Source organism: Lycorma delicatula, chromosome 8 (assembly GCF_047948215.1).
Source record: "Lycorma delicatula isolate Av1 chromosome 8, ASM4794821v1, whole genome shotgun sequence".
Taxonomy (NCBI): Eukaryota; Metazoa; Arthropoda; class Insecta; order Hemiptera; family Fulgoridae; genus Lycorma; species Lycorma delicatula.
In genome coordinates this window covers 110,978,202-110,996,380 of record NC_134462.1, presented here as the reverse complement: position 1 = coordinate 110,996,380, position 18,179 = coordinate 110,978,202, and the positions used below count along the sequence as shown (strand labels likewise).

Below are 18,179 nucleotides of genomic sequence, written 5' to 3'. Positions count from 1 at the left end.
TCTACTGCAATTTCCAGCTGCTGACATATGTCAAGCTATAAGATGTTTGTTAATTATTGCTTTTCTGGGAAAAGAAAGTATTATTATTATTATTATTAATTGGAACCTACAGGAACTCAGGTTAATTCATCAACAGTAATTCAATTTACAGTATTGTATAACAAAGAAGAATATATAAATAAAATACTGGTATAAATAGAGTGAGAACAAGTGAACACTTATATGGTCTGTAATAACGTACAACATTTTTATGGGTTCAGACCGTATAAAAATTCTTTCAACATTAGTAAAGATTCTTCAATAAATAAGTAATGAAATAATGTCTTAACAACAATTCAGCTCAAACAAAGAAGGTAAATTTATATTCTTCTAATATTATTTATTAAATTCTTATGTCCAAGATTATAAATCTTATTAATAAATACAGTATAGGTCAATTTTTTTTTTTTAAAGACAAAGAACGCTTTCATGTTATCATCACCCAGAAAATAAACATATTACAACAAAAATACCTAAAAAAGTAAAAACTAAAGCTAGATTAAAATAAAAAATATTAAAACAAAGAACTAAAATTTAAAACTAATAACATAGATAAAATATCACTAAAAACTTACAACTAATGCCACCAAAAACTTACAACTATCGCAGTCAGGATCTTAATATTAAGATAAATTTATTAAAAAAAACACAAAAATAAATACAAAAAAAAATATATGTATATAAATATAAACATAAATAAAATTTAATAAGTCTGAGGGTGTGTAAAGTGTCCCTTCTCCGATAACAGAATAAATAAATAAGTTAAAATAACTCAACACCAGAACAAAATATATACACCACAATATTAAATTTTGTGTGGAATATTAACATTTTGTAGAAAAAGCAACACCCGATCTAAAACTTGCTTATCAATGCCCGGGATTTGAGAAATGTTTCTGGGCAATTTAAATTTACGATGCAAGACCACATAATGTATTTGATCCATAAGGATATGCACAGTCAAGCAGCAGTTGCATTGTACACATAGTGGTGCGTTTTCTGCTGATATCATATACTTGTGAGTGATTGGTGTTTGTGCCGGTGTTTGTGTAGCAGTCCAGTTACCTTGTCACTTTGCTCAAAGAGAGTTTTATACAATTAATAAAGTCAGAAGTAGTAAGACGAGTGATGAAGGAAGGTTGACTACATGCATCTTTAGCAGCAGAATCTGCATGTTCATTACCCGGAATTCCCACATGGCTAGAGATCCAACAGAAACTCACTTATAGGTCAATATTAAATGGATTTTATTAATTTATTTTTTCAGTAAAATTTATTATATTTTAAGAATAAACATTACATAAAGAAAATAGTATTAATATATTATAAAATATATTATTATAATATATTATAAAATAGTATTATATAAAATAGTATTACTAGTATTAATATTACTACACAAAAATAGTAATTACATTCTATGTTTTCAAAGAATAAAAACTTACTTTTATTATCATCATATGGTTGTCTTCCTTGAATCAGATTCTGTGCTCTATGTCTGCCTTTACACCATACTATTTCCAACCAAAGTTTTGAGTTCCTGAGAACTGTCTTTTCTTTCAGTTTGTCTATAATTTTTACTCTTTTTTGCATCTTCTACTGGTCCTTCTAGCACTATTTTAATCAGCTCTCTCTATTCTCATGCTATTTTTCAGCCAAAAAACTTGTTCTAAGCTTTTATTCTCATTTACAGTCATTACTTCTTTATTTTTCATTGTGTCAGTCTAATTAACCTTCTCCAATTTCCTTCATCCCAAATTTCAAATGCAGCTTTCCCCCCTTTTTCTTAGTATCCGTCTATGTTTCATATCTTCACAAAAGTACACTCCAAACATAATTATTTAGGTTTAACTCCATCTCCAAAACAACTGTTTCTATTTACTAAATGTTCTGTTTAATGATCATACATAATGTAATTTATATAGCACAGTTTCATATAAATAGACCATATTCTGTCTAATGTTCTCTTATTTGAAATCATTTATTGAATATCTTGTGCTTCATCTCCTAAAACATCTAAATATTCGGTAAATCTTATAAAATTTATTGTTCTTACTCTTATCTTCAGCATAAAAGTTCTTGTATGAAGAAGAATTTTTGAGACATCTTCAAAAAGGTTTATATTTTAATATCTTCATTTACCTTAACACTATTCTGTGTGTTTATATTTTAAATAATTAAAATGGACTTCAATCACATCTATTTTTTATTATATAATTAATTGTACCCCATTCCTGATGTGATTATATAATGTATATTAACCTACCAGAATAGTTTATTTATTTACGTATTAAACAAGGGTTTATTTACATTAACATCCCAAACTATGTTTTATAAACTGTATTGCAAAAAATAAGCAATACAGATTATGAATCACCTGAAACTATTTTAATGAAAATATTTTATTGGTGGTATATTCTTCATTTTCTAACATGAAAGCTGAAATGTTTAGCTAACACTAGCTTATCCAAAAAATCTACTTGATAGCAATTTTTTAACAGCTTAAATTCACTTCTTAAAAATTAATAATATCTATCACTACCAAGCCAGACAATTGAACTATTTTCATATGTCTCTACACGATACTTCAGCTTATGAGAAAAGGCCTTATTATGCTTCCATTCCTATTTTTAATAAATTACTGAATTATTTGAAAAATCTTCTAACCAATTTATTTAATATACAATTAAAACATTTTCTTTTATGGAAACAATATTGCTCAGTTGATGAATTTTTAGATAAATAAAATACTAATTAAAGGTAATAAAAAGACCCTCTATTTTTCTAAATTCCATTTAATATGTACAAAAAAAATGCCCCAAAATAATTTTCAATAATGCTATCTGAATTGTGAATTACTTTGTTGCAATTTTTAAAATTTGATGTACTTACCATATCATTATCTCACGCGATTGTATTTAAATAATTATCTGGAATTTAATTATATTTATTATTTATCTTATGTTATTTTTACATTTATACCTTATGAAGATGTGGCCTATATAATGTATTATTATGAACCAATTAGAACAAACAATTTATGGTATTTAGCCTCAATGAAATTCATGCGACCTATTCAGACATTATAACTCTGGACAAACTCAAATATAATATGTATGTATATCAAATACTGTAAAATCAAAGTTCTGACAGGTCATTCAGTGTATCTTTGATATAAAATATTTTGATATGTAACATGATATGAATGCAATATGTAAAATATGAAATGTGCAAAAATTAAAATATCAATATATACAAACTTACGTCATTAAACAATAATGTCGGTACATAATTTTTAACTTGATAATATTTTTCAGTTTTTTCAGCATGTTGAGCAAGTAAAGCTTCTCCTTCTGAAGAATTGGTACAATTAAATATATCTGACATATTTATTGTATTAAAACAGATTCTACACTGAAAAAAAGAAGTACAATAAAACATGAGTGTATTCCCACACCAACCAAATGCACATAAGATCTGTGGATTAATATTAGGATTTGTATTCAGATTTTTTTATTATCTTACTGGCAAATTAGAGAACCAAATTTATTTTGGTTTTAAGTAGTTTACAAAATTAAGTAGTTTACATGTTTGGCCTTCCCTCTGTATTTTAGTTGCAGAACAGTATGCCATTAAGAAGGCCTAATAAATAATTTGCCCAAAATATTAACATGTTCTTGTTTGCTCAGATTTCATGAGTGCCCTACAGATGATTAATGACGTGTACTATAGACACCTTGTGAGACAAGGAATACAACAGTGAGCTTCTGATTGATCCCAGCCATATAGGAATTTCAGGCAATGAGCACGCAGATAGTGCAGCAAAGGAGGCTTGTTTCCAGCCTACTTTCACCGATCGTGTCGCTTATAATGATCTTGTCTGTTTCTGTTTCCTGAAGAGGGTGGTACATTATGATTGGCAAAGTGAATGGGATACTTTCATGAATAACAAACTTCGCCCAATTAAGAATTGTTTCAGTATGGAACTCCTGATGCAGAATTAACCATCAAGAGGGGAGGAGGTTATTATCTGCCATTTGCAAATAGGCTACACTAGGCTCACCCCTGGATATCTGATGACGCAAACAGATGCATAGTTTGTGCTCGCTGCGACTGCTGACTGGCAGTGCACCACATCCTAGTGGTATGTATCTGTTATGCAGAATTACGTTGCAAGTTTAAGCTGGAGGCTAACGCTTGAACTATTCTAGAGGATGATGAAATATTTTTATCTTATATATTATGATTTCTTAGGGCCGTTTGTTTATACTCAATTTAAATTACAGTAGTGTGTATCAACTATTCATGCCAATTACTGTGTAGCAGTTTGAAATCTTAGTATTTTAATTGAGACATAAAATATAATATATATTTGTTTTTACAACACACATGTCATGTCCAGGCGATGAAGTTGGAGCTGTTTTATGCAACTATTTTATTAGTTACAATACAGGTAGTGTTATGTTTTATGATGCCTATATTGAAATGTTCTAACTATGAATGAAGAAATATTAATATAATAGTTAATAATAAACATATTTAACATTAAATGATCTCTTTTTTACAAGAATGATTTATTATAATCATTATAAGAGTAACAGAAGAACATATAAATGAAGCTTTTTGCAACTTGGCAGTTGTGATCCGAAAGACCATTATCTATGTAAAACAAAGTAAACGTGTCTACTGATAAATTGTGAAAATCTTATTAATACAGCTGGCAGAAATGTATATAGTTTTATCCGTTTTCAGAAATTTAGCCTTGGTAACTCAAATGAGCTAACAACTCATTCATCTCAAGGGTGGATTTATCTGTAAGAATAACATTAAAATTGTCACGTATTATATGTTGATCTCATAAGAAATTTGAAAAACACAGTTTCCGAGAAATTTATTGACTGAACAAAGTGAAATCCTATTTTCACATGTTTGCTGCGACAGATAAAATAGGGAATTTAACCAAACGACCTTGCTGTACAGGCAACTATGATGCTGTATAGTAAATTACCCACTATGTTTTACGGTGAATAGTGGCCCGTCCTGAGGCTTTGTACTGTGTGCATAGTTTTTATATGGATTTACTCTATATGCTGAAAAACTTGACTTTGGATTTTTGTTCGGTATACATTTGTGCCGTACTGCATATCACATTGTTTTTTAACCTCTTTCTGACAATTTTTTTATTTCCTTTTCGTATACTTTTATCATAATTTGTTCAATAACTTATTCAATAAGACATTCATAATATTACTTAAATCTTATAAATGCTGGTTTTTATTAATAAATTAAATTAATTATATTACGTCACCTAATCGATTACTCACAATTTTGATTTGTCAACTTATTATTCCTAAATGAAATATTTTTGTTTAAAAAAAAACATTCATTCAAATGCACATTTTAATAATATAAACATTAGGCAAACATAACATTTATTTCCAGATAATTGGGTCTGAATCACTTCACATAAAATGCTTATACACTTGCTTATAAACATAATCCAAATTAATAAATTGATTTATTTTGACTTGATTACGAAGATGCTAAATAAGAATACGTATATAAGAACTGTTTCGACTAGAGTTAGTTCACATGTTTTCCGAGAGATATCGTAGACTATAAAATTGTTTTAAAAAATACTTTTATTTATAAAGAAAAATAAAATATTCATTACATATGGCACACTATGTGTCGTAATCCACAGTCAAGTACAATATGGCAACAATGAGACTTGTACAACACGAGAGTTAAATTAAATAACTTATCAATCCGCACTACTGGAATTACACAAAGACAAGCACACAGCAACTCCTCCCTATTATGGCACATATATGCACCACACTGCAGCAAACATGTAAACTTGATCTTTTGGCACTTTATCTGTTTGTGGTATAGTAAATGACTAAAAGACTAAATGAGTTTCCTGATTTATTAAATTTTAAAGCAATGTTTCCTTCTACTAGCTGGAATGACAAATGCGTTACAATTTTTAATAGTATTTTCTCTTACAAAATGGCAGCTAGTAACTCTCTTACAGAAGAATAAGGAGGTGTATGATGACATGGAAGTTTAATCTTTCTCAAACTTAAATAAAAGTGGAGTCAAAATAAAACTTCACTGTTTTTATGTATATAATTCTAAAAAAAAAAAAAAAAATCAGATTTGATTTCTTAAAGGTAAGATGGACTTTGCATTAATCCACAAGTGTTGTGAAAAACACTTACAATTTTTCTGACTTGATACAAAGAAACTTATTTAATTTTTTAAAACGCTGAATATTTAAATCTTACAAAATAAATTAGTGTAATTATTGGTTTTAAGCCCAGAGGAATACAAATCTGATGTATAAATAAAATTAGTAACAGTCTGACTATAAATATTATATTCATCAATATTATTAAAATTTCATTTATTATTAAGGATAGATTTACTAATCAGAATTATAGTCTTTGTCTCTTATATTACAGTCCAAAGTTTATTTTAGATTTAATATATTCATGTGTTTGTTTGCATAATAATTAATATAAATTAAAACATTACCTGCTTTAGGACTTCAAAATTTTCATCCAATCTACCTCTCATAATACATGTTATAAATCTAACAGCTAAATCATAGTCATTTACTTTATCAAGTACACATGCATGAAGCTTATTAAAATAACATTCCTCTTTACCATGCTGGCATTCATAATTCCATTTCTGAGTTACAATATGCTTAAATCTCTGTAATGCAATACAACACAACTATAAAACAAAATGAAAAAAATATAAAAGAACTATACAAAAATTTTTATACACTTTGTAGACATATCAAATAGTTACCTCTAAAAATTTATAACAAGTAATAAATTCTGGAAGTAAAATGGTTAATTTTAATATTATCAGAAAGGCAAAGCATGAAAAATATTACTATCAAAGAGTATATAGAAATATTAAGATGAGTAAGTACTGTCAACTATTAAGATGGTCATGAAAAGTGAATTTTCATTATTATGTAGGTTTGGAGGTGAATGAACTATGAATGTTATTTTACAAAAACTTTACAGTTTTTATAGTGACTTTGGATGTGTTTTTGTAAATGCATTTTAATGGTGAAGTATAAACAAATGAAATGACAGAAGAAAAAGTACTAAAAATTTGTCAGTAATCAAACCTAAGGGCAATGATTTAGAAGCCAGCCTGGTTATCAGTTAATACACTAATAAGGGTTACTCATACACCATAAAGATAATTGTAAATGATCTACTGATATTGTAAATGACTGAAATTTATATTAAAACTTTTTAAAATTACGGTGAACTAAATTACAAGTTCCCTATTAATTGGAATAAAAAAAGTGTAAAAAATTGCTTTTTATGTTATGATTTAGGGATAGTGGGTGATATTTGTGAATACAACTTTCTGTAAATGGCAACAATTTACATTATGCATTACATTGCACAAGGTGCATTTAAATTTTATGTTAATACTTTTAACATAAATTTTACTTAAATTTTTTATAATACTTAGTCCATCTATTTACAATAGAACGATACACAGATTTTTTTTAGATGGATCCAGGTCATATACGAGGTATTTATAGTTTTCCTTTTTGGATGCGCATCCAGCCTAAAGTGACTAGCAATATGATTGTTATTTTAGGTTGCTTAAAAATAGATTCATCAATCGATAATTTTTTATAGTAATAAAAACTTACTGATGCGGGTCTAATAAATACTTAATGAAACACACAAACATACAGCAATTTTAGAAATGTAAATATATAACATTTTAATATTAAATATTTTTGTTGTTCAAGTAAGGTGACAGAAATGTTTAATATTAAATTAATAATAATCAACTGACTTGGATTGATTGTTGTTGAGGAATAGACGTATATTTTATTTTATAGTTCAAATAAGGTTGGAATTTCTGATAAATCAACAAACTGAATTCTCACAACTAGATGGTTCTATGACTGAAACATCTTGGGGATTAAAATATTGAAAATTCAAGAGTTTTAAATAAAATAAAATACCAATGGCCAGTGGAGGCTCGAGGGGGGGGGGGTGGAACTGCAGCACCCCCTATTTCCACTTGATATTATCGATAACATTTAATATAATGAGTTCTTTTTTCTTTAATTCGTTCTTTATCCTTGTACATACGTAACCTTAAGCTTAATGTCAGTAGCCAAATATGCCTAATGTGGAGATGGGTGGGGATAGAGCTGCCATCACTGGCAAAAAATCTCAAACCAATTGATATTCATCAGCAATCATCAGCAACTTTGTGAGGTGTATGGAGATGTAATGAGTAAAACTGGAGAGGCAGTGGTGCATTCAGTTTAAAAATGGCTGCACCAATGTTCATGATGAGGACCGCAGTGGTTGGTGTAGGCTTGTGACTGATGTCACAAGTTTACTGCATAAAACTACGGCAGATTTCTACAGACAAGGAATTGAAGCTTGTGCATTGTTATGATAAGTGACTCAATTTAAATGATGACTACAAAGAAAAATAGTTAACATATAATAAAATTTCTTTTTTTTAATTGATTGGTTGGTTTTTTATTTCAAAATATAAGTTACTTTTTGGACAGCCCACATATTTAGTGATACCCAACTATAAATAATGATCATTTTAAATAAACTTAACAATTACGATAAGATTTTCAAATTTTCATATGAAATGGAGAATAATTCATATAAAATGGAGAATAACAGAAAAATATATCTTTTAGATATTAATACAAAATAATATTACAGAACATTTAAATTCTAATAACTTATGATAATTAATACCTATAAAAACATGATATTTAGTGCTACTCTGTTCAAAGAAAAAAAAAACAATAGAAATACACTCAAAAAAGAAATAGATAAAATAAAACAAATAGCAATATTTAATGGTTTTAATAAAAATTTATAAAAAGAATAATACAATGATAATTATACAAAAATAAAACAGCAGGAAAACTATACAAATAAATAACAGAAAATATTAATAGTGATAAAAATAAATATAAAAAAGCAAATAAACTAAATAATGATCACAGATTTAAGAAGAATAGAAAATTACATGCAATGGATATAATAATATTTCTAATGGTAAGACCAACAGATCATTTAAAAAAGATTTACAGAACTTTACACAGCTTACAAAAACCACTTACAAAAACCAAAAGAGGCATATTTTGGAAGATTTGGATAATGATAAAAAAATGAGTATTACATGAGAAATATTACATTTACAAATATAAACAAAAATATAAATTGATGAAAATAAAATTAAAATAAAATAAACTATAGGATTTAATAGTTTAAACTGAAATAACTAATTTAATACACAGACTGTCCCATGGCATGGCTTTTGGCTTAATATAAACTCACCTACTCCTACATCAATTCTACTGAAATTTTACAGACCTTTTAATGAAGGTTCTAAAAATTTTCTATGAAAATTTCAATCTTATATAATTTATAAAAACAAAATAGCGGCTTTCAAATAAAAACATCAATTTCAGATAAACATTTTTATTCATTATAAAATAGCTTGTAAAAATGATTAAAAACAGATGATAATTAGAACTAGAATATTAAAGTCAGTTAGATAATTATTCATGGTTATGAATAATTATAAACTTGTTTTATTCAATTTGAACAGCTGTTTAACAATACATAATCTGTTTTCTGTTTTTAATCAGTTTCAACTTTCCAACTTTCAGAATCATTTGAAACTAAAAGTGAAGCCAAACAAGGAGATGGACTGTCACCAATACGCTTTAATTGTGCCCTAGAAAAGTTGTAAGAGAATGAAAAAGAACTAAAAATTAAACTTTTTTGAAAATAAAAAAATGAAATTTATAAATACCACAATTAGCCTTGGCATATGATACTGAAATTTCCTTTGACAAAACAGGAATGGTTTTAAATGACTTAAAACAAATTAAATACGTAGTATGTCTGAAAAGTTCCCAAACTAAATTAAATAAAAATACAGATTTAAAGATAAAACTTATTTACTCACACCAGCCTTCTACATAAAACTCTTCTATGTAGACGGTACCGGCCGCATTCGTTGCAGCGCCGGTAGAGCCCGTCAAACACTTTGGAGAAATCACTTTGTGGGATCGCCTTCTACTACTGCTTGGTGCAAGCCCTTTGAATGGTTGGAATGTCGTGGAAAAAGGGCCTTTCATCTTCAACTTGAGTTTCGGGAACAGAAAATAGTCTGCTGGAGCCAAGTCGGGTGGAATAAAATGACGATTTGATTTGCGGCGTAATAACGTGTCAAAACTGTTGCCATGTGTGCAACTGTTGCATTGTCGTGCAAGAAAGTCCAACTGCCCGGACTCCGGTACTCGAGCCGGATTCGACGAAAGCGACGCATAAAGTGTTTAATTACTTCCAAATAGACTTTAGAATTCACGCACGGTTTGACCGGTTGGGGCAAATTCATGATGAATCGGCCCTTCGAGTCGAAGAATTCAATCAACATCGTTTTCACCTTGATTTTTGCCGCCGATCTTTGTGCTCTAGGACTTAACCAAGTAGCGGATTGACGCGTCATTTGCAGATTATACATGAAGCACCACCTTTCATCCCCAGTTACAATTGTTTGCCAAAAATTCCGATCGCTATCGGCAGTTTCAACGAAGGCTTGAGCGCAAGTAAGACGCACCTGTTTTTGTTCTTCGTCAAAAGGTGTGGAACAAAACGAGAGCACACCTTTCGGCGGTTCATTTTTTCTGTTGGAATTGTACGTACCGCGTCTTTACCGATGTTTAGTTCTTCTGCTATGGGCCAAAGGATAAGATGAGGTGGTTCGAACAGGAGCGCCCGCACTACCGTAACGTTTTCGTTGTGAACAGCTGTTGACGGCCTCCCGCTTCGTTCGTCGTCATCCAACGACTCCACCGTCTTTAAACCGCTTCCACCATGTGTATGTTGTAGAACGATATGCGGCTTCAACAGCGAATGCTTGCTGTATCATAGAATAAGTTTCAACGAAAGATTTTTGAAATCCAACACAAAATTTTATCGTCCTTTTCGGTTTCATGTCGCGAGCTCGCACAAGGTCATATGAACACAACGTACGCAGCCGAATATAGCTTGAGATTGGAGTGACGAAACGTGATGAAATTTTGTACACACACTCGGCAGACATCGTACTACATAGTTCCTTGGTTGTCTGAAAGATGGCGCTGCTTCTACCACGTACAGAAATTTACTTCCGGAACTTTCAGAGAACTGTGTAGAATCCAAAAATTTAAATATTTGAGAGAAATCATTACACCAAATGTAATTGGCATAAAAAACACAAATCACCTATCATCTCACGAACATTTACAACAAAAAATTCCTGTCATATTACTCAACATTAAGGCAATATAAATCTCTAGTACTACCAGAATTATTTACTCTGCAACATATATAATGTACCACCATATGCTATAAAATATTTAGTCTCAGAACAACAAAATAACAAAAATAAAGAAAATAATTCTAAGAAAAATATAAGAACCAAATTATGAAGATGGAATTTATAAATTGAAAAGTGGAAAATAAATTTATAAAGATAAAGAAAAAATTGGGGATTTTATCCAAAAAAGAAGATTGAGATTTTATGGATATTTATAAAGAATGAATAACAGACTGACAAAAGAAATATTTGATATTTAAGAAAACAGAACCATAAGACCACACGATCTAAAGAAATAGAAAAAGATTTAAAAATACTGATCATCTCTAAAGATTTGATTGAAGACAGAGATGAATTTCAAGAAAGACAAAGGTTTCTAGAGAAAAGAAAGAAAAGTATATACCTGAATAGATTAAAGAAAGGAAACGACTGAGCGAAAGATCCAAAAATCTTTTGGGAAAATAAAAAGAAGTCCAAACTATGTAAACATGACTTGTAGGGTAAATAGACTGTACAGAAGCACACTGTCACCTTTAGGGCTGAATTTTGAATGCCTTAGTAGGGTTGGCACACAAATATCAACTTCATGTCTGGCTAAGTGTAATATTTCTTCTTTTTTTTTGGTTTGTTTTACCTCCAGGTCCACAGTCAAACAATTCATTCCGCAGAGGATGAGATGAATGTTTTGTATGAAAATAATGTGTGTGAAAAATGCCATGCCTACCGGGATTCGAACCCAGGACCTCCGGGTGAAAGGCCGAGATGCTACCACTCATGCCACAGAGGCCAGCGACTAAGTGAACTTGGAAGCAGGAAAAAGTTTCTCATGTTCGGTAAAAGATCAAGCATGGGATACTTTTTGTTCAATTTTTTTCTGTTAAAATGGCATATTTATTTTCAACTATAATTTATGCCTCATGTGGGATTCCCTAAAACCATTATGGTTGGCACCTAATAGATTAATTTCAGTATTAAAGCGATAACTATGATAAAATGAAGTAGATACTGCTTTTATGTGTAATATTTTTTCTCCTCTCTTTAATTTACGCAGAAGGATTTTTTCTAATTTTCATGTCCAAAATACAGATGATAAAAGTAATCTGACTTGGATTGTAATAAAATTTTGGTTAATATTTCTAAATAATTTGAAACTATTATTTAATTAGAGATATCTTTTATTTCGGATAAAAATAATTATAGTTATCTCATTCAGCACTGAAATTGCCATTGAATATACAAATCCTGAGACACAAACATGCAATATCACTAAAATTCTAGAATGGGTAAATTACTCAAATCATGTCATTATACTGGACGAATGTACAATGGCACACAAAAATTGTTGGAAGCGCTTCATTGAACACTAAAAGATTTAAGAGGAAATGAACAGCCCTTTGGAGGTGCACTCATTTTATTGTCTGGTGATTTTTGACAAACTCTATTAGTTATATCACGTTCAACATTCACTAATGAACTTAATGCACGTCCGTCTCAAATCATCAGTTTTATGGCAAGTACAAAAATTGACTTTGAAGACCAATATGTGTGTACAACTACAACATGATGCATCTGCTGAATGTTTCGCTAAACAGTTGTTGAATATTGGGAATGGGAAAATGGCAATCGATGAATCAACAAAATGTATCACATTGTCAACAGACAATCTATAAAGACACAATCAATCTAAAAATCAATCTATAAAATCACAGCAACCACAGATGAAGTGATTCACCGAGTTTTCCAAAATATCACATGGAATTACAAAAATCATCAGTGGCCAGTGTACGTGCTACATTAGCTGCCAAAAATTATGATATCAATGCCATCAATTTCAGCATTCGAAATGAAATACCAGGTGAAGCGACAACGTATAAGTCCATCGATACTGTAATTAATCAAGACGAAGTTGCCAATTATTCAACTGAATTCTTAATTCACTTAATTTGCTAGGTATGCCACTGCAGGTTTTAACATTGAAAATTGGTATGCCTATCATTCTTCTCTGAAACATCAACCCACCACGGTTGCAATGGTACCAGGCTTTCAGTGAAAAAGATGATGAACAATATCATCGAAGCTACAATTTTAAATGGAATATTTAAAGAAGGTGTACTGTTGCCACGCATCCCACTGATTCTGACAAATATGCCATTCGAATTCAAACATTTGCAGTTTGTGGTGCGACTCACATTTGCAATGACCATAAACAAAACACAGACAATCGTTGCAAGTTTGCGGACTAAATTTGGAAAATCCATGCTTCTCACACAGACAGTTGTATGTGGCCTGCTTTTGCATTGGAAAACCTTCTGATTTATTTGTGTACGTACAAGACGGAAAAAGAAAAAATATTGTATATCCGTAAGCACATCAGTAAACAGATTTAAAACACAAACACCTTCTTTCTTTGAGTGACATTGCAAATAATTTTAAGTATCAAAATGTTCTGGAATCGTAATATCTTTAATCTCACAATCAAAAAGCATAAAACATATAACAAAATAAATCAAAAAGCCATTATTAACTAAATGAATATTATATGACAGATTTCATGCACTAACCTTAGCTTTACCATATGGCACCAATTCTAAATTAATATACTCTTTTAATTCTGCATAAGCAAAATACAGTTGGTCAGTAAACAATCTAATACTATCTATGCACAATGACTCATAAAATACTGTCACTGTCACGTCAGCATTATTTAATTCATTATTAGAATGATTATTATCAGTGTTACCAATGTTTACACTTTGAATAGTTCTATTTTCATTGAATATAGATGCAAACACAAAGTTGGTGTCATTTTTTTCATCACTTAATGAATCCACCTGCAATAAAAGAATTAAAAAGTTATCTTTAATAATTAATTACATTCAGATGCCACTCAAGGTGTTGTAAACATCATTTTAATAAACAATTGTGTAATTATTATAATAAATATATTTGCAGAAAAGTAATTTCCAGTTTGAATATACTTACATCCAAAGTGGATATTATTTCGTAACGATGGAAAGATGAGTTTGTTGAATAGCATTATGTTATATGAAAATAAATTTAAAGAAAAAAATGTTCTTACTAATTTAACAACTCAGTAATTTTAAAAGTTGGTTAACCTATTTATACGTTAAATTTTGTAATTGCTAAATTTGTTTACATCGCTTGCCTCATGTTAATGTTATTATTATAATATGTAATGTTTAAAAATTAATATTTTTACGTCTATAAAACAACATTTTTATTAGTAATAATTCTTATAATATTTTTTAAATGCTACAACAATATATTTGAAAATTTTTATTTTTCCCAATTACTGTTCATTCTAAGTAGAATTAAATAAGTAATTTAAGTAGATAATACTGGGCGTTTCATAATGTTCTTAGGAGTTACAAGAGTTACAAAAATTCAGTACAAAAAAAGTATTTCACTAACCTAAATGAAAGTTGTACGAGGTGATGCAGGGACTTTTTTTGTTAAACAGTTTTTGTTAAAATCTATAAATGTTCAACATGTGCTCCTCTGGTGACACGGCACACATCAACAAGAAAGTCTAGCTCTTGCCAAACTCGTTCTAACATGTCATTTTCCATAGAGTTGATTGCATTGAGTATGCGATCCTTTAGCTCAGCGACATCATGCGGCATTGGTGGAATAAACACCTTATCTTTCACGTAACCCCAGAGAAAGAAATCACATGGCGTGAGGTCTGGTGATCTTGGTGGCCACAGCATAATGTGTTGGTCTTCAGACGCACGTCCTATCCAGCGCCGCGGTAATGTTGTGTTAAGGTACTGTCGAACCTCGTTATGAAAATGGGCAGGATAACCATCTTGCTGGAAGATGAAGTCGTTGAGTAGCTGAGGCATAAGCCATAATTGTAACATATCCAGGTATATTGTGCCAGTTTCTATCGTTTCCATAAAAAAGAACGGCCCATACACTGCCTCAGGAGATCGCACAAAAAACGTTTACATTCGGAGAATCCCGAATGTGTTCCCCAAACTCGCACGTTATGACGGTTTACTTTGTCGCTAATATGGAAAGTAGCTTCATCGCTGAAAATAATCTTGTTTAGAAAACCTTCATCTAACATCTTTTCCTGTTACTGAAAAAAAATCGTGGCTACGTGTTTTATCTCCATCAGAAAGACGCTGGATTAATTGAAGATGGTACGGTTTGTATAATAAACGTTTACGGAGAACTTTCCACACGGTTGTTTTCGGAATTCCTAATTCTCTGCCTGCAGCCGCAGTCGATTTTGACGGGCTGCGAATGAAACTTGCACACACACGTCCGACATTGACTTCTGAGGCTGATGGAGGACCAGTTGATCTTCGCTTACACAAGCAACCGGTTTCACTGAGTTGTTTATACCATGCACGAATTGAATTGTCACTTGGTGGCTCCTTATGAAATTTCAACCGAAACGCACGTTGCACAGAAATTACTGACTTTGACAAGTGAAATTCTAATACACAAAACAACTTCTTGGTTCCCGTGGCAACCATTTTCTCTACTGTCAACACCTAGCGAGCAAATGGTTTACTAATTGCCTAGTATATGTGGAAAAAACTATTTGAAGTACTCTTTCGTACGGTACTTGTTTTATTCTTATGAGTAAAATAGTTTTTTGTTAATGAATTTTCGAAACTCCGAAGAACATTATGAAACGCCCTGTATATATAAACAAATAACTTGAACCGATACTATACATGAATCAATAATTTGTAGTTTGTATGAATATATATATATAAATAGAAATAATGCAATCCATGAATTTATTGCAACTAAGCCAGACTAAATCTGTACCACGATTATCATAAAATGAATTGTTTTATTGTTTTTACAATTCATAGTTAATAAATCTATCAAAGAATTATTTTAAGAATAAATACATTCTAAAAAGATTAAATAAATAAATTAATCTAAGAAAAATCTTTATAAAAATCAAACAAAATTATGTAAAACATACAATAAAATTACACATCATTTATCTAATTAAAAAAATAAAATTACACATAATTTTTTTTTGTTTTCAGTCGCTTGACTGGTTTCATGCAGCTCTCCAAGATTACTCATCTAGTGCCAGTCATTTCAATTCAGTATACCTACAATCAACATCCCTAACAATTTCTTTCACATATTCCAATGTTGCCTACCTGAACAATTTTTCCCATCTACAAGTCCCTCCAATATTAAAGCGACTATTCCAGGATGCTTTAATATGTGGTCTATAAGTCTGTCTCTTCTTTTAAATATATTTTTCCAAATGTTTCTCTCTTCATCAGTTTTCCGCAACACCTCTTCATTTGTCATTTTATCCACCCATCTGATTTTTAACATTCTCTTAGAGCACCATATTTCAAAAGCTTCTAATCTTTTCTTCTCAGGTACTCTGATCGTCCAAGTTTCATTTCCATATAAAGTTACACTTCAAACATATACTTACAAAAATGTTTTCCTGATGTTTAAATTAATTTTTGATGTAAGCAAATTATATTTTTGACTGAAAGTTTGTTTTGCTGTGATATGCGGCATTTTACATTGCTCCTGTTTCATCCATCTTTAGTAATTCTAATTCCCAAATAACAAAATTCTTCAACCTTCGTAATCTTTTCTCTTTCTATTTTATATTCAGTGGTCCATCTACATTATTTCTACTAAATTTCATTACTTTGTTTATTTATATAAACAAGAACAAAATGAAAGCAGTTCTTGCGTAGGAAGGAGTTCATCCATGCCATTCAGAGTTTCTTTTAAATCTTTTCACCTTGTACTGTTACTCCAGATCTAAATTGTTCTTTAATATCATTAACTGCTAGTTCTGTGTAAAGATTAAAAAGTAATGGTGATAGGGAACATCCCTGTAAGACTCCCTCTTTTATTATTGCTTCTATCTTATGTTCTTTGATTATTACTGTTGCAGTTTGGTTCCTGTAAATGTTAGCAATTGCTCTTCTATCTCTATACTTGAAGCCTAAAATTTTTTAAAATGCTGAACATTTTATTCCAGTCGACATTATCAAATGCCTTTTCTAAGTCTATAAACGCAAGTATTTTGATTTGTTTTTTTTTAATCTTCCTTCTACTATTAATCTGAGCACTAAAATTACTTCCCTTGTCCCTATACTTTTCCTGGAACTAAATTGGTCTTTTCCTAAAACTTCTTCCACACTCTTAATTCTTTTGTACAGAATTCTAGTTAAGATTTTTGATACTTCAATAGTTAAGCTAATTTTTCTGTATTCTTACATTTATCTGTTCTTGCTTTCTTTGGTATCATGACTATAACACTTTTCAAGAAGTCTGACGGAACTTCTCCTTTTTCATACATATTACACACCAGTTTGTATAATCTAGCTATTGCTTCCTCATTTGCACTGCGCAGTAATTCTGCAGGTACCTTGTCTATCCCAGAAGCTTTTCTGCCATTCAAATCTCTTAATGCTGTCTTAAATTCAGATCTCAGTATTGTATCTCCCTTTTCAACCTCTTCTTCCTCTATAACACCATTTTCTAATTCATTTCCTCCGTATAACTCTTCAATATAGTCCACCTACCTGTCGACTTTACCTTTCGTATTATAAATCGGTGTACCATCTTTGTTTAACACATTATTAGATTTTAATTTATGTACCACAAAATTCTCCTTAACTTACCAGTATGCTCTGTCTATTTTACCAATGATCATTTCTCTTTCCACTTCTGAACATTTTTCTTTAATCCACTGACACCTT

At 30.4% G+C, this 18,179-nt stretch overlaps 2 protein-coding genes across 3 annotated transcripts in view; one reads left to right on the top strand and one right to left on the bottom strand.

Moving 5' to 3' along the window:
- Positions 1-298: 298 nt before the first annotated feature.
- Positions 299-18,179, top strand: part of LOC142328953 (gamma-interferon-inducible lysosomal thiol reductase-like protein) — a 59,520-nt gene continuing 41,639 nt past the window's right edge. The window contains exon 1 of the mRNA XM_075373153.1: positions 299-353. The gene's annotated coding sequence lies outside the window, so the exon portion shown is untranslated. The remainder of the gene's footprint in view (positions 354-18,179) is intronic.
- The window catches only part of LOC142328952 (uncharacterized), a 313,857-nt gene continuing 309,919 nt past the window's right edge, over positions 14,242-18,179 (bottom strand). For both annotated transcript variants that reach the window (XM_075373152.1, XM_075373151.1), the window contains exon 12: positions 14,242-14,273. The gene's annotated coding sequence lies outside the window, so the exon portion shown is untranslated. The remainder of the gene's footprint in view (positions 14,274-18,179) is intronic.